The sequence below is a fragment of the Toxorhynchites rutilus genome, chromosome 3 (assembly GCF_029784135.1).
Source record: "Toxorhynchites rutilus septentrionalis strain SRP chromosome 3, ASM2978413v1, whole genome shotgun sequence".
Classification (NCBI taxonomy): Eukaryota; Metazoa; Arthropoda; class Insecta; order Diptera; family Culicidae; genus Toxorhynchites; species Toxorhynchites rutilus.
In genome coordinates, this window is record NC_073746.1 from 56,002,192 (window position 1) to 56,020,686 (window position 18,495).

Sequence of the window (18,495 nt, forward strand, 5' to 3'; positions counted from 1 at the left end):
TTGGACCCTTCCTCATCCAAACATTTATTTTGCTGCATCCGTCGGCGGTTCGCGTTTGAGCTTTCCGGCCGTCACTCATTCTCGCTCCGCTCCCAAAACGCTTTTATTGAGAGACCGAATGAGTGACGACAGCCCACGGCGTTTTCCTCGGTCAGCTGGTGGAACCTCTCGGAGATTTTCCCACCGCGCTCGCGTCTATGTGTTGGTACCATCCCCATCGGTTCTCGGATGGTGCTGCTCCGTGGTCCAGTGTCTCATATGATCATCCTCAGCGCTGTACGGATGTTAGCTCAGCCTTCAGTAGGTCGTGAGTACTTGTACGCGTTGGACGCAGAAGTAAAAGAAAGAACTAACAGCGTGGAAAATTTCCGTTCCGCTAGTGTATCTCGTAACCGCACGTCTCGTCGTCGCCGTCGGGTTGAACTAACCAAGAAGTGTGGAAAGAGGTGTTCACAGGACATAAATAACGAAGCCGAGATTGACTATTTGCATATAGCAGCATCAGTTGGCCCTCTGAAAGGAGGGAGAAGCATCCTTTAGTGTATTCGGTAACGTTTTTGTGATGTACTAGTTACTAGCTATTGCGGATAGTGTTGTTGGCCCCACCCCACGAGAGCGCTCACAGGAAGGAAGAGCAATTTTTGAAGTACAACGCAAGACGGAGGAAAAGTGGGTATTTTTTCTGTTGATTACCACCCAGTAGTCGGTTTTGGTTGCATAAAAGGATGTGTCTCGCTAGGAAAGAGTGTGTGTGTGTCCAGACATAGCTAGTTGAGAGCCGTGGAGTGCCAGTGTCGTTAGGGAAAGGTTCACTTTGTGACGAGGTATAGTTGCGTACTCGGTGGAGGATTCCTTCCGGTGAATACTACCGTTTAATGCTTACAAGGAACGACACAACTATGAGTTTTTATCCCCATTCACGGTGAAGATTTCGCGAGATAGTCACCCGAATGCGTGTCCCCCCGGGACACATTCGCACCCGTCAGTGTTTGTGTTGAAGAGTAAATCCCAGCATTACCATCGTAATCTTCGACTACATCACGACCCTCACTACAAGTAGCAGCTCAATGAGTAGAAATAATTTTCTATAAATATATTTCTGCCTGTTTCGACGGATGCCACTCTGCTGGTTTTGGTCGTGTTTTAACGCTTTTTTCCTGCCGTCGGTGAAAACGGCAAACGCTCAATGCTCACTCACCCAGCGAGCAAGAGAATTTTGGTGCTCCCAAGAGTGCGTGAAAACGTCGTGGAAATTCGCAACCGAGTGACGGCGGGAAGTGAAAAGAGGGTATAAAACGTGAAGCGTGTTTTCCTTCGCATGTGATGTAGAGGAAAAAAGATCTTCAACCAAAACCATTAACAATAAGCAAAGCGGAAAGCCCGTTTTATTGTCTGTAGCGCTTTCATTTTTCAAGCCGAGATTTGCCGTTTTCACGTCCTGCAGATTTCATCTGATTGAGTAATTGACACGAGGAGGAATGAATTATAAACAAACAATTTTGAAAAAAAAACCCCACGGAAGTTCGGAAGGATCACTCCGTTGAATAGTGTGAAAAAAATCAGTTATTAGAATAATTGTTACAAGTGTAGTTAATGTCAAAATTAAACACATAGAAAATAGTATCAATAGTGTACGAGGTATACACTTCGAGATCGTACGAGCAAATGAAGCGCAGGAGTGTTTAGAAGCCGGAAAATCGAAAGTGAAAACTAGTACTCCGAATACTAGCGCGAACGACACGATCGTATCCGGGACATCACAGCGGCAGTTTTGAGTGACCCTGTGGGTAATAGCAGCTGTAGTGGTTAACACCGAGACGAAACCCGTGTAGTTGTGTCCTCGTAAGTATAGTGAAGCTCACATCTAGCGGCCGCCAGCATTCTGAAAAATTGCAATGACCCAGAAGTAACAGATGTTTCTTGTTCGGGATGAATGTGTTGAACTTGGTCACTAGTCAGAGGAAAAAATTATAGGAGGTTGTGCCCAAGATACGACCGCATTGTTGACGTAGAACTACGCTGTTATTTTATATAGATCGCTTGTTCATACCTTCGGATATTATTCTATAATGTTGTGAAATTTTAGAAACAACTGCTTAGTAGAATAATCTCTGAAATGGATTTTTCATTGTAGAATCAGTTGACGATAATTGATTGATGATTCATTCATGCCCTCGCAAAACAATATACTAGCTGATCGTATGTCGCAATTTATTTCAAACCTCGAACGCTATTTCGGTGGCCTTTTTCGCATTTGAAATAGACTCGATTATATACATGTTGCACCAGCACCATTATTCCACATCTCATAATTACATCAATATATCTTTGGCACTGCATGGAAACAACAACAATGACAACACTTGCAAGTATCAAATATCATGCTACATGTTATTTAGTATTGCCTCAAAGGAATCGCACCTCTAGGCATCGTTCGTACAACGTAAACCAAGCGCCAAACAAGCGTTCGCCATAGCATGCATACAGAGCCATACATTGGTGGCTTGAAACTACTAGGAATATAAATACTTCTCATCATTTTACGCTTTTCTCAAAAGAAACGCTTCTGTTAATATTACTGGCATCGAAAAAAGTTGCATTACTTTCTCATGCTCGAGAGAAGCGCAGCTGTCACCCTTAGTGGAGGAAGTTTTGCTACTGGCAAGCGAAACCTAATCACATACAAAATTCCAGAACGTCATTCACTTTCTTGGTGACTAAACAAGTGAAATAAACTCTTTTTGTTAATAACAACCTTTTCGAGTAGTAGCAGTAGCAATGCTTCATTATGGTCAATATTAGCGCAAATGCAATCCTAGTTGAAGGCTGTTTTGCGACTGGCACGCGAACCCAAATAACTTATAACATTCCAGTAAGACATTCAAGATGCTTGGTATTCCCCAAATAATTTTTTGGTGCACCTCCTTAACGCTTGCTTCGCCATAACGTCAGTTTCATGCATTGATGCATTCTCAAAGGCACCAACGAAGTCCTTATGATGACAGAAAACAAACTATGTTAACTGCTTGGAAAAAAGACTGAATTATGCCACACAGCTTGTATTCTGCTGTAACACTCATCAATGCGAATTCGCTGATGAGTTCGTCAAGAGCGACCGCCTTCGCGGGGGGAGCTTGATTTTGGTTGCTGCCTGGGTAACGGCGTTTACATTTTCGACCGACGCGCCGAAATCGCCTACTCCGCTGTTATTCGATGCGGTGTCCCACTCGCGAGGGCTCGGTTCAGTGCGAGCGCTTTTCACTGCACCAACATCGCGTGCATCATTAGATGGCGCTTGCCTCGAAATTTTATTGCCCCTGGCAATGCGTTCGTTTTTTGCAGGGCTCGAGCCTGCATTCCTTTTCTTCTTACTCATCACACACTACGCGAAGCGTCCAATTTATGACGCGGAAAAAAACACACGATACGAATAACGCGAAAAACAGAAAAACCAAACGACGATATCCAAGTTGGATTACCACTGGTGGGGTCCAATCTTTGATCGAAGCGCAGCGAAAGCAAAGTGAACTGGATTGCTCAACAGTCCGATGCCGAATGAAAGTTTGTCTCAGCGAGATCCACTGTTTATACTCTAGGCAAGTATTCCCCTTCATTCTTCTACTTTTCCTTTGCTCACGGAGACTTTGAATCCTACGATTTCCCCTCCGTTGGTCGCCGATAAGTTGCTCGTTATTGACAGCTCTGTTCGGGAAAGCACACAAATGGATAGAACAAATGTATGGGAAAATGGAAACGCTTAAAGTTTTCATGAATTTTAATCATTTACAAACCAAGGGATTCTAATGTTTAACACATTAAACAAATCTTACGGAATTTCCGATTCCTTTAGTATGTAAATCGCCAAAATCCGTTCGCGGCAAAAATAGTTATTTTTTTTTTTTTTATAAATCCGTTTATTTTTACAGGCTCAGTTACATAAGTTTAATGGAGCCAAACTCTTAACTATATTTCAACTAGCATATATCAACATGTTGTTTCCTTAATTCTATGGTTAATGAAATAGGAAACCGATTACTCGCGGTCGACTCGAGTTTAGAAGGGTGACACATTTTCATTAGGAAAAGGATGGGATGTAAGGAGATGTGTGTTTACACTCGCACTCACATTCACATTCACATTCTCATTCACACTGACACTTCACACTCAATTCTTAAAACTATCCTTACATCTAATATGTATTTACAATTTAACTTATTCTAATGTTAGTAGGAAGGGAACCGATAGCTTGCGAAGGACGAAAAGGAGGGGAAAAGGATGTATAAACAATCACACTCGAAGATCGATAGCTTTAAGGAAAACATATATTTGGGACATGTAATCAAGGTCTAACCGAGCCAACACATCTCTCACCGGCATATTGGACTGCTTTCCTCCAGCCCGAAGGGAGTTTTCTAAATTCGATCTGGCGACAAGATACAACTCGCACGACCAAACAACGTGTTCGATATCGTGGTAACCATTGCCACAACCGCAGAGATTGCTGTCGGCAAGATTAAAACGAAAAAGCAGCGCGTCTAACGAACAGTGATTGGACATGAGTCGGGAGAAGGTGCGAATAAAGTCCCGACTCAATTCCAGACTTTTGAACCACGGATTGAGGCTAACCTTAGGGATAATTGAGTGGAGCCACCGGCCCAATTCATCTTCGTTCCATTTGCGTTGCCAGTTAACGATGGTATTTTTACGAACTAAAGAATAAAATTCATTGAAGGCGATTTGACGCTGATAAATTTCGCCTTCAATTGCACCTACCTTTGCTAATGAGTCAGCCCTCTCATTACCCGGAATTGAGCAATGTGAAGGGACCCAGACAAAGGTAATGACATAACAGCGTCTGGATAAAGCACTCAAAATTTCTCGTATTCTCTCAAGGAAGTACGGCGAGTGCTTTTCCGGCCTCACTGAACGGATAGCTTCGACAGAGCTAAGACTATCCGTTACAATGTGATAGTGTTCAACAGGTCGTGAGGCGACGCTGTCCAGCGCCCAGTGTATTGCTGCCAATTCAGCAATATACACTGAGCAAGGATACTGAAGACTGTGTGAGGTGCTAAAAAATTTGTTGAACACTCCAAATCCTGTGGACTCATTCATAGAGGACCCATCAGTAAAGTACATATTATCACAATTGACACGCCCATACTTTGCTTCGAAAATCGTAGGAACGATCCCCGATCGATGATAATCTGGAATTCCATGGATATCCTGCATCATGGACAGATCAAAATGCACAGAGGAATTGATGTAGTCAGGAAAACAAACACGGTTGGGAATATACGAAGAAGGATCAACCTGCATGGAGACGAATTCATGATATGAGCTCATGAATCCAGAATGAAAATTTAGCTCGATCAGCTGCTCAAAATTTCCGATCACCAATGGGTTCATAACCTTACACCGAATGAAGAACCGAAGAGATAATAAATTGAAGCGATCTTTTAGTGGGAGTACGCCTGCCAAAACCTCGAGACTCATGGTATGCGTTGAGGGCATACATCCCAACGCAATACGGAGACAAAGATACTGAATTCGCTCGAGTTTAATGAGGTGTGTTTTGGCAGCTGATTGAAAACAGAAACTGCCATACTCCATCACTGAGAGAATAGTTGTTCGATACAACATTAGAAGATCTTCGGGATGGGCTCCCCACCAGGTGCCGGTAATTGTACGGAGAAAGTTTATTCTTTGTTGGCATTTTTTACTCAGATACCTAATATGGGCCCCCCAAGTACATTTGGAGTCGAACCAGACCCCAAGATACTTGAAAGACATAGCATGAGTGATCGGTTTACCCAAAAGTTGAAGCTTTGGTTTTGCTGGTCTATGCTTCCTAGAAAAAACCACCATCTCTGTTTTCTCCGTGGAGAATTCGATCCCTAGCCCAATGGCCCAGGTTGAAAAATTGTTCAAAGTATCTTGTAAGGGTCCTTGCAGGTCAGATTCGTTTGGTCCTACGACAGACACCACTCCATCATCTGCAAGTTGTCTTAAGCTGCAATTTTGTGTAAGGCAATTGTCGATGTCACTTACATAGAAGTTGTACAAAAGGGGGCTTAAACATGAGCCCTGGGGGAGTCCCATGTAGGAGACCCGACTTACTGTCGAATCCCCGTGAGAAAAATTCAAATGTTTCTCACAAAGCAAGTTATATAACATATTATTCAATAGAGGCGGCAGACCCCGAGAGTGTAATTTGTCTGACAGGACCTCTATTGAAACAGAATCAAAGGCCCCCTTTATGTCCAAGAATACTGAAGCCATTTGTTTTTTTTCGGCGTAAGCCAATTGAATTTCTGAAGAAAGCAACGTAAGACAATCATTCGTCCCCTTGCCCCTGCGGAACCCATATTGTGTATCTGAGAGTAGGCCATTCGTTTCAACCCATCGATCAAGGCGAAACAAGATCATTTTCTCCAACAATTTCCGTATACAAGACAGCATTGCTATTGGGCGGTACGAATTGAAGTCGGACGCGGGTTTTCCGGGTTTTTGAATAGCTATAACTCGTACTTGTCTCCAATCATCTGGAACAATATTATGCTCCCGAAACCGATTGAATAAGTTCAACAAGCGATGTTTCGCCACATCAGGGAGATTTTTCAGCAAGTTGAACTTAATTCTATCCGATCCCGGAGCAGAATTGTTACATGAAAGGAGAGCAAGAGAGAATTCTACCATCGAAAACTCGGAATCAAGATCGCACCTATCTTGTGGTATATCTCGAACAAATTTTTGCACAGGAGCTGAATCAGGACAAACCTTTCGTGCAAAATTAAAGATCCATCGATGTGAATATTCCTCGCTTTCATTGGATGAAGAGCGATTTCTCATGTTTCGAGCCACTTTCCATAATTTTTTCATTGACGTTTCTCGTGACAAACCTCCCACGAAATTTCGCCAATAAGCACGTTTTTTCCCTTTGATCAAATTTTTGAACTGATTCTCAAGGGCTAAATACGTTTGAAAATTTTCAGGAGTACCACGTTTCCGAAAAGCTTTAAATGCATTCGATTTTTCTACATAAAGCTTGGAACATTGGCTATCCCACCATAGATTGGGAGGCCTTCGGAAAATGGTGGAACCTGGATTGGGTTTCGTTTGAGCGCGAACTGCGCTGTCATAGATCAAACGAGAAAGGAAGTTATACTCCTCCAATGGAGGTAAACCATCTCTGGAATTGATGGCTAGAGTAATCGCGTCCGCATATTTTTTCCAGTCAATGTGTCTTGTGAGGTCATATGCCATGTTTATAGATTCAGAAGAATTCGACCCAATGGTGATGGAAATTTTGATTGGCAAGTGATCACTACCGTTGGGGTCCTGGATTACATCCCACTTGCAATCTAACGATAGTGAATTCGAGCAAAGCGAGAGGTCAAGAGCACTTGGGTTAGCAGGAGGTTTAGGTACACGTGTTGTTTCCCCAGTGTTCAAAACGGTCATATTGAAGCTGTTACAAAGGTCATATATCAACAATGAACGATTGTCGTCGTACTGTTCCCCCCAGGCAGTTCCGTGAGAGTTGAAGTCTCCCAAGATCAATCGTGGCTCAGGTAGGAGTGAGCACATGTCAACAAGTTGCTTGCGGCTAACCGCAGCTCTCGGAGGCCAATACAAGCTGACAATACAGAGGTCTTTGCCTCTGATGTTTGCATGACAAGCAACAGCTTCAATCCCTCCAATAGGTGGAAGGTCAATTCGAAAAAATGAGTGGCACTTATTGATCCCCAATAGCACCCCTCCGTATCTGTCATCACGGTCCAAGCGTACAATATTGAAATCATGGAAAGAGAGATCATCTCGCGAAGAAAGCCAAGTTTCGGACAGAGCAAAAACATCACAATTGAACTTATGAATTAAAAATTTGAATGTATCCAATTTAGGGATAAGACTACGACAATTCCACTGTAAAACAGTGATATCTCCGACCTCTCTATTTGAATTAGACATCAAGAGAGATAATCATTGCAAGGAGGGGCCATGTTTGCATCAATTGTTGCAAAATTGTCTTTAATACTGGAAGCATTGAAATGACAATGGTTCTGATGGAGTCGGAAACGTTAAAACACTTGAAGATTTGATCCAAAAGGTCAGACAACTTTATAAATCCCGATTGGGAAGTTGAGCTGGACGGAAAAATAGGGACAGTTGGGGTTTTTGATGTCCCCTCGAGTGCTGGGTCGTTCGAAGGTGAACTATTCCCACGGAAGCCAGGAGGAACCTGATTTTGCTTGTCCGCTGCACTCGTTTTTTTAGGCAAGCTAACAGGGGATATCACCGGAGGGACTTGTGATTGAATTTTGGGAGTGGTCACATTTTTGCGCCGGGGATTCCCTTGGGAAATAAACGGTGTACCCCCGTGAGCTGTGTCCGCTTCCATTTCGTCAACTGGCAACGTGGAAAAGATATTGTGTGAGGAGATTGGATGTTGTTGTTGTTGGGCCTGTGGAGAAGCGCCCTTTAAAATTTCCGCAAAAGTGCGTTTGAGCATTCTGAATATCGTGGTTTTAGTTTTCATGCATGTGCACGTTGGATTTAAGTAGAACATCTTTGTAATTGCTCAGAAGCTTCACTGTCAGAAACTTTAATTTTTCGATTGCTGTGTGAAACATATGGGAAATAACCTTTATCAATAAAATCACATGGTTTCAATAGTTCCGACGGTTCAGAAGCTACAAGTTTGACATTGCGACAATATGAAGTTGAGACACGATGAATTTGGGGCGTTATTGGGTCATGTCTTGTCGAGTCAAGAAAAATTTAAGAAGACCTCACTGAAATATTTGGATTCTTCAAGGGAACAACGGCTTTTGTGCATGTTGCTGCAGCAAGTGAAATTCGATGCAAAAGGTCGGAAGTTAGTGGCTTTGTAGGCTGAAAAGATCGATTTAAAAAAACTAATTCTAATCATACAGTCTGACATTATGACATTATGGACGACCTGGCTGTCGTCTGGTTGCTAGCTGGATGGCTGTCATAATCGTGACGATGTGTTGTGACAAGAGCAAAGCATAGGGGTACCATTTGTCTTTCAATCTGTTTTTATTCAGAATTTGTGTTTCACCGGCCACGGTGTTGTTTTCGCGTTTTGCCTTGATTCCCCAAGTCGATTCTTTCAAGGTCTGAACGGAAGTGACATTTTACTGACGGATTGTACCGGGAATTCCTTTGTTTCACAGAAAAACGTGATGATTATGAAGATTATGCTAAGTGCTGCATATGTGCTTTATACGTGTTGGTGCGTGTGTGTATTTCGTTATTTTGTCGAATCTGAAGTTAGATTTTTGCGGTCGAAATTGGTTTCCCTTGAAAAAGATCATCTTGTCTTTCCACGCTAATTATATTCTGTTTATACCGAGTACCGTTACATATTAGTCATAGAAACTCCGTATACATTTGTCAAAAAGTTCAATGGACATTAAAATTCGTTTAGAAAAAAAGAAAAACAGGACGTGGGTTATATATATGGTATAACCGCAAGAGTGACGTAGGACTATCGTTGATTTAGAGATCATTTGTTTGAAGTTGAATCTGAATTCATTCTGAATGAATGAATATTTGGAGAACTTCGAAAACGAGAGCGTTACGTTGGAGGCACAAGGTTTTATGCATCCAATATTGGATACGGAAATATCCTACTGATGGGGAAGAATAATCTTCAGAAGCTATCCTGTTAATTGCGATTGATTGAAAAATCACAAAACCAAATGTATTTGGTCACAGTGTTACATGGATAGAAAACATTAAAATAAACTCTTTCACATGAATGTAATTTTAAATTCCCAGAGGAACTGGCAGATTATTTTCCGGATCTTTCTCGATGCTGAATGGCATCCAAACGGAAAGAATTCCGCGAGTGTATGTGTGTGTGTGTGTAGCGGCTGCTTCGAGATCTTCCCGGGGATTCGTTTGTGGCATCACTCTCCTCCAGATGGATTCCCTTCTGGCCTAAGATGCACAAACAAGCTCTTGGTGACACCGTTCATCCGCGCTTTCATGATAAATGTAGAGCTTCACCACAACAGCGACAACATGCTCCAATCGCTGTTCAATTAGAACTGAGTGGATTTCCGAGCGGCACTCGCTTATATACCGATTGGTGATTTCAATAGCCTGTTTTGAAAGCAAATTTAAGACTATTGAAACAAGTTTTTGGATCAGAAAGTAACAAGTATTGAACGCGTAGACATTTTATCTTTCGAATGAAGTGTTTATCATACCATTTCGTTCAGTTGTTTAGGAGCTATTAACACTCAAAATCTCGGTCTCCGGCGTAACGCTTTCGTTTTCGAAACTTTGATTTTACACCCCGGTATAGAAATGAAAGACGTAGTCCTACGTCAAAAAAAGAAAACTATTACATCGTTGAATAAAGTACTTAGTATAATTCCTTGCTGTAGTGGTTGAAAGCAGACAAACGACCGCAAAGGGTTAGAAACCAACAATGAACCATTACAGATTAATCTGAATTGGACAAGCATATCCGAACACCGAAATATTAGTATGATATTCAATTGACATCCACTTCCAAATTAATGTTGAATTATGTGCTGTAAAAATAGAATACAGCCGCTCAGAAGATTAGAGCAACAGAAGAGCAGTTGAGTTTATTGGGCAAAAAATCGTAAGAGTACATAACCTAACAAAAAACAAAACCTAATAAAATGCAAAAATATGTAAACTTTTCTAAAGTATTGCATTGATAAAAGAACACACATTGTGATGTAGGAAAAAAAACATTGGATTGATCCTACTACATGATGAAAAATGTAGAATTTGGCCAATGTTTTTATTTGGCGATTTTTCGATTTTTTGTCATTTCCAGGAAAACTAAAGAACGGCAAAAAATAGTTCTAGAAGATTGGGGTTTCTGTAACGCCAATAAACAAAATGACACCAATGGCTTTGGTTAAAAAAATATACATCTTAGTCGTTATTAAAGGGTGTGTCACATCAAATTGCATCACGGAAAAAACGCTGTAGAAATTCGCCCAGTAGACCGATTTTTTTGAAAATTTTAGACAGTAAAATAAAAACTATTAAACAATTTTTGGCATTTTCTTTTTAATCATACTTCGAGCCCAAGCCCGTATGCTCGCACCTTCCTCTTTACCCCGTCCATAAGGTTCTGTACAACGTCAGGTTATAGTTTTTTTTGAACAGAAATCCATTTTCTCTTGAAGTCCGCCTCTGATTTGACAACTTTTGGGTTCTTCCGGAGGGCCTGCTTCATAATCGCCCAATATTTCTCTATTGGGCGAAGCTCCGGCGCGTTGGGCGGGTTCATTTCCTTTGGCACGAAGGTGACCCCGTTGGCTTCGTACCACTCCAACACGTCCTTTGAATAGTGGCACGAAGCGAGATCCGGCTAGAAGATGGTCGGGCCCTCGTGCTGCTTCAATAGTGGTAGTAAGCGCTTCTGTAGGCACTCCTTAAGGTAAACCTGCCCGTTTACCGTGCCGGTCATCACGAAGGGGAGCTCCGCTTTCCGCAAGAGCAGATCGCTTGCCACACCATGTACTTTTTAGCAAACTTGGATAGTTTCTGCTTGCGAATCTCCTCCGGAACGCTGAATTTGTCCTCTGCGGAGAAGAACAACAGGCCCGGCAGCTGACGAAAGTCCACTTTGACGTAGGTTTCGTCGTCCATTACCAGGCAATGCGGCTTCGTCAGCATTTCGGTGTACAGCTTCCGGGCTCGCGTCTTCCCCACCTTGTTTTGCCTTTCGTCGCGGTTAGGAGCCTTCTGAACCTTATATGTACGCAGGCCCTCCCGCTGCTTGGTCCGCTGGACGAATGAACTTAACAAATTCAGCTTATTGGCGACATCCCGGATCGTTTTAGTACTCTGCTGACCGTGGATTGGACTATTCCCAGCATCTTACCGATGTCCCGATGTGACAACTCCGGATTCTCGAAATGAGTGCGCAGGATTAATTCACGACGCTCTTTTTCGTTCGACGACATTTTTCCAAATTTACGAAAAATTGACAGTGAAGCATGGCCAACGTGATCTATACACTCCTATCTGATTATAAAACCAAAGCTGAAGATATAATTCCTAAAAATTAAATTTCTACAGCGTTTTTTCCGTGATGCAATTTGATGTGACACACCCTTTAGGCTAAACTCTAAGCAGTACCCCAATTGGCAAGGCTTGCTAGAGTTTTCCTTTCAGCTCTTTACAATAGTGTTTACTACTATTGTTAGAATGTTCTCTGAAGCGAAGCAAAGCGTAATCGGTTGGTTGAAAATTTATAATAAAAGTAATAGTGTTAATGAATTCAAGTTATGAGTTAATATTAATTATATATTATTTCAATATTATACTCAACCAAAAACTTATAAAGGTATCTGGCAATACTCCAATTTTTTGACGTAGAACTACGTCTTTCAGGAAGGGTGCCAAATCAGAAAACAGGTCACGTTTTTATGAAACAAAGTTAACGTTAATAACTATTTTCACTGTGCACGAATTTTCATGATTTGCATACCAATCGAATCTCTAAGATTTGTTTGATATGCTATACATTACAATTCGCTAATCTCTAAACAGTTTAAATTCATGAACACTTCAAGAACTTCATTTTTCTCATACATTTGTGCTGCCAATTTGTGTGCTAACCCTACCCGTATTTCTAATGCTTATAACTCGAACATTTCTTAGAAGATCGGAAAGATGTTTGCATCAATTGATAGGAAATATTTCTACGCGTCTATCACAATTAATACAATATTATTTTTCATGAGATAAACAATTGAATAACTGTAAAATGTCAAGCATTATCTAAACGCCCTAACTGCCAAGTTTTGATTGGCCCGATTTACGGTTTCCCCAACACAGACTTCAAAATCGATGTACCTGTGGAAATCCGCTCTGCAAATATACATGCAAGTCGGGGGTATTTTTGTTCCCACCGAGCTGTGTTTCCCTAACACGGACTTCAAAATCAATGTGCCGGTGGGAATCCGCTTTGCAAATAAATGAAAGTCGGAGGTATTTTTTATTGTGAAGTACTTTTGTACTCGCTTGTCGTTGTGCAGACCGGAATATGTTTCCCTAAAACGTACTTTTAAACTGGGAAAATTGTTTTTTCAGATATTAGAGGTGAATGAATTTTCGCGGTTCGATAACTACGTAGACATTAGATGTGCAATAATTTCAGAAGGGAATATAAAATACAATGATTGTTTAACAATTCTTCCGTTCAGATATTTTGGTAGTCCTAGGCATCATATCAAAAGTAAAAGGACGTTCATCAAATTTATTTGTAACGAAGAACATAATCTATTACAAAAATTTCAATGCATTCTAATATAATATTCGAAGTGGTAAACAAGTGGATTGCATAATATAATTGCGTAGTTCTACGTCCAAAATATGCGGTCGTGTCCTAGATACAACCCCTTTCAATTTATTTGGACTGCTAAAAATGTACGATATTAATTTGGGAGTCATACATCAGCAAGCCGTGGAATAAAGGTGACGTATAATTTTCTCGTTTTGATGAATAATTTGAAATAGAAACGGTGATCGGCAAATGATCACTTCCATGTGGATCTTGGATAACCTTCCAATGACAATCTAATGATAAAGAGGAAGAACAAAGGGATAAATCTAAGCGACTTGCGCGGCCTGATGAAGGAGCAATTCTTGTTATATCACCTGTATTTAAAACTGTCATGTTGAATTCATCGCAAAGATCATAAATAGAATTAGCTCTTCGATCATCAAAAGATTCACCCCAGCCAATGCCATGTGAGTTGAAATCTCCCAAAATAAGATGAGGTTGTGGAAGAAGCTCAATTATATTATAAGTTTTTGGTTGAGTATAATATATTGCAGATTTTCTTCGTGATTTTTTTTTTCTTGTAGGTCATTTCAGTGTTTTGAAGACTATTTCTCGAAGAAGTTGTGAAGTTATTGGAGCCATTTGTTTAGCGAGTGGAATTCCCCGAAGAAGATATACGAATTTTGAATTTTCAAGTGTTTTTCGGTGTGTGTGAAGCTTCCCGCTGTATTGAACCTTGGTGCAGGATTTCTGAAGATTCCCTGCCTCTGGAAAATATAAAACAGCTAAGTTTTTGTTTTGTGTTACTTAATTAATTAATTAATTTTATTTTTTTTTATATATACAAAAATAATAGTTTTATTTTCTGTGAGTGTTAGGCATTTTATGCTCTCTCTGCTCTCATTTTTATTACACAATTCTATCTAAATGGTGGGGAACGAACCCTCCGATGTTGATATGAGCATCGTAGCTTCTCCTAGTAATTGTTTTTCTGAAGTTCGTCCTTCTAAGAAAAATAAAAAACAATCACAGTTAAATTCGACACAGCCAACAATTGATTCTGTTTCACTCAGTTCGGTTCATAATCTAATTAATTCTCCTCAACATCCAATCATTGAGAATATTCCTCCCAAGAATCTTTCTCGAATACGACAATACCAGAACGTTTCGGGTTCATCGAAAAATCGTTGGGTGGTATTCTTCCGTCCCAAAGGGAAACCGTTAAGAGTGACCCAAATTTGTAAAGACTTGAAATCTAATTACTCAAGTGTCTTGGAGATTACAAAAGTTAATAAAGACAAACTTCGTGTTGTGCTCTCGGATTGTAAAGACGCTAACGCAGTTGTAAATAATTCTTTGTTCACTGCTGAATATCGAGTGTATATTCCGGCACACATTGTTGAAATCGATGGTGTGGTTTCGGAAAAATCTCTCCAACTAGCAGATTTCGACAAAGCAGAGGGTATTTTTCATGATGTAAAACTTCCTCATGTGAAAATTTTAGAAGTTCGATCGCTGAATTCATTTATAATTGATGGCAACGAGAAGAAATATTTCCCATCTGGTTCTTTTAGAATCACCTTCGAGGGCACAGCTCTTCCAAATTATGTGCTCATTGATAAGATTCGTCTTCCAGTTCGATTATTTACTCCCAAAATAATGTCATGCACTAATTGCAAACAGTTAGGTCACACTAAAACCTTCTGTTGCAATAAAATTAAATGTTCTAAGTGTGGAGTCGATCATGATGAAAGTATTTGCAACAAGGATGCTGATAAATGCATTCTTTGTGGAGGTGTTCCTCACACAGTTAAAGACTGTCCAAAATACAAATCCCGTTCAATTAAACTTAAACAGTCACTTAAAGATCGTTCTAAGCGATCCTTTGCTGATATACTCAAGGCAGCTCAGGTATCCGAGATTTCAGAAAATCGTTTCTCTGCTTTATCAGAGGATGATGAATCGGATACTACTTTCGATCCAATAATCGCGGGAAGAACCAGGAAGAGAAAAAATACTTCCTCCTCCAAGCCTGCTAAAAAAAGAGGATTATCCTCTAATCAACCAGAAGCTTCTTCTCATTTTTCTGCTCCTTCCAACAGTAACCCTCCTGGTTGGGGATCCTCTAACTATGACGTTTATTTCCCTGAATTGTCAAGTCATCCCAGATTTGCTTCTCGATCGGTTCCTGAACCCCAATCATTTTCAGGAGGTATTTGCTTTTCTTCAATTGTTAGATGGATCTTTGATATTTTCGGAATTTCAGATTCATTGAAATGTCTCATTTCTGCTTGGCTTCCTACTATCAGTCAGTTAGCTAAACAAATGGTTGCAAAGTGGCCCCTCCTCTCCTTCATTAATTTCGATGCCTAATTTATTGGATGAGTCAGAGAATTCTACTATTCTACAGTGGAATTGTAGAAGTCTTCTTCCAAAACTTGACTCTTTCAAGCAAATGCTCCATTTTTTGAATTGCGATGTGTTTGCTCTATCTGAAACATGGCTTCGTTCGGACAATATATTAAACATCCATGATTTCAATATTATTCGTTTAGACCGTGATGATTCCTATGGAGGAGTTCTCATAGGTATTAGAAAATGTTATCCATTTTACAGGATTCCCCTGCCTTTAGTCACAGGAATTGAAATTCTTGCGTGTCAGGCACGCATCAAGGGTAGAGATTTGTGCATTGCTTCTATTTATATTCCACCAAGTACAATGCTTAATTATCGAAACCTTGTGAATATAATTGAGCTTCTTCCACAACCTCATCTTATTTTGGGAGATTTCAACTCACATGGCATTGGCTGGGGTGAATCTTTTGATGATCGAAGAGCTAATTCTATTTATGATCTTTGCGATGAATTCAACATGACAGTTTTAAATACAGGTGATATAACAAGAATTGCTCCTTCATCAGGCCGCGCAAGTCGCTTAGATTTATCCCTTTGTTCTTCCTCTTTATCATTAGATTGTCATTGGAAGGTTATCCAAGATCCACATGGAAGTGATCATTTGCCGATCACCGTTTCTATTTCAAATTATTCTAAATCGTCTGAAACTATAAATGTTCAGCATGATTTATCTAGAAACATTGATTGGAAGAGATATTCTTCAATTATTTCAGAATCAGTGGCATTAGTTAATGAGTTACCCCCGTTAGAAGAATATAATTTTCTAGCTGGTTTTATTCATGACAGTGCTATTGATGCCCAAACGAAACGTTTTCCTGGGAATTCGTTTCGCAGACGTTCTCCTAATCTGTGGTGGGATCAAGATTGTACAAATCTCTATAAAGAAAAATCGAATGCTTTCAAGAATTGGCGTAAATCAGGCTCCTGCGAACGTTACGACAATTACATTTATCTGGAGCGTAAATTCAAAAGCTTCATAAAAGCCAAAAAGAGAGGCTATTGGCGTAATTTTGTGAATGTGCTTTCCCGAGAGTCTTCCTTGAGCACTCTTTGGAGAGTTGCCAGACAAATGAGAAATTCAACTCATTCAAATGAACAAGTTGAATATTCTGAAAGGTGGATCTTTGACTTTGCCAAGAAGATATGTCCAGACTCAGCACCTGCTCCACCTCCCTTCTTGGAGACATCTGATAATATTGCGCCTCCGTTCAGTATGGCTGAATTTTCGTTTGCACTTCTGTCATGTAACAATTCGGCGCCGGGGTCAGATAGGATCAAATTCAACTTATTGAAAAATCTACCTGATAATGCGAAGAAACGTTTGTTAAAATTGTTCAATGTTTTTCTTGAGCAGAACGTTGTTCCGCATGAGTGGCGACAGATTAAAGTTATAGCTATTCTGAAACCTGGTAAACCTGCGTCTGATTATAATTCTTATAGACCAATTGCAATGCTCTCTTGCATTCGAAAATTATTAGAGAAAATGATTCCATGTCGCTTAGACAGCTGGATAGACTCCAACAACCTCCTCTCACCTTCGCAGTTCGGGTTTCGTAGAGGTAAAGAAACTAATGATTGTCTTGCTCTGCTTTCATCAGAGGTTGACATAGCCTTGTGTAGTAAGCAACAAATGGCATCAGTGTTCCTAGATATCAAGGGTGCGTTTGATTCAGTTTCCATTGAGGTTCTTTTTGAAAAACTTCATCTAAATGGGTTTTCTCCAAAATTAAATAGTTTTTTGTTTAACCTAATGCGTGAAAAACATATGAGTTTTTCCCATGGTTCTTCGTCAGTTTTACGGATTAGCTACATGGGCCTTCCTCAAGGCTCATGTCTTAGTCCAATCCTTTACAACTTTTATGTGAATGACATCGATGTTTGTTTATCAGGAAACTGTACTTTGAGACAATATGCAGATGATTGTGTAGTGTCGGTAACAGGCAAAGACAGTATTCACCTGTATAATCCCTTGCAGATTTCTCTTGATAATTTGGTTGAGTGGGCTTGTAAATTGGGTATTGAGTTTTCTTCTGAAAAGTCAGAAATGGTTGTGTTTTCAAGAAAACACCGTCCCGCACAATTGCAACTTAAACTTTTGGATAGAACAATTAGGCACTCGCCGTCATTCAAGTATTTAGGAGTTGTGTTTGATTCTAGAGGCACATGGGGTAAACACATAGGTTACTTGAAACAAAAATGTCAGAAACCAATAAATTTTCTCCGATCCATAACAGGGACTTGGTGGGGGGCGCATCCCGTCGATTTGATTTGGTTGTATAAAACAACCGTTCTATCCGTATGGAAGTTTTTGCTTCAGGTCCGCTGCCCTTACTCATATTATGCAACTGGAAAGGATCCAATATCGCTGTTTGCGTATTGCTCTAGGATGTATGCAGTCAACACATACAATGAGCCTAGAAATTTTAGCTGGTATCCTTCCTCTTTCTGTGCGCTTTTTCGAATTATCATTTCGTTTTTTGATACGTTGTGAAACACTCAATCCGATAGTGATAACAAACTTTGAAAAAATGCTAACCTTAGGCACTCAATCTAAGCGAATGTCGCTATATCTTGAATTTCTGACCCTGGAAAGCCCATCTGCTTTACTTGGTTTCCAGACCATTCCTTCAATTTTGTTCAATCCTTCTATTAATTTTGACTTGTCAATGAAAGTTTATGTGAGTGGTATTTCCAGTGATCTCCGCCAAATAGTCATGCCTGCAATTTTCTTGTCAAGATATAAACATATTGACTCAACCAGAATTTTT

The 18,495-nt window shown here is 40.3% G+C and overlaps 1 protein-coding gene across 4 annotated transcripts in view; it reads left to right on the top strand.

Annotated features, from left to right (window-relative positions):
* The first annotated feature begins 314 nt into the window (after window positions 1-314).
* LOC129780445 (receptor-type tyrosine-protein phosphatase kappa) overlaps window positions 315-18,495 on the top strand; it is a 279,550-nt gene continuing 261,369 nt past the window's right edge. For 2 of the 4 annotated variants that reach the window (XR_008743921.1, XM_055788732.1), the window contains exon 1: window positions 315-1,842. The gene's annotated coding sequence lies outside the window, so the exon portion shown is untranslated. The remainder of the gene's footprint in view (window positions 1,843-18,495) is intronic. The other 2 variants (XM_055788730.1, XM_055788731.1) reach the window with 2 other exon arrangements.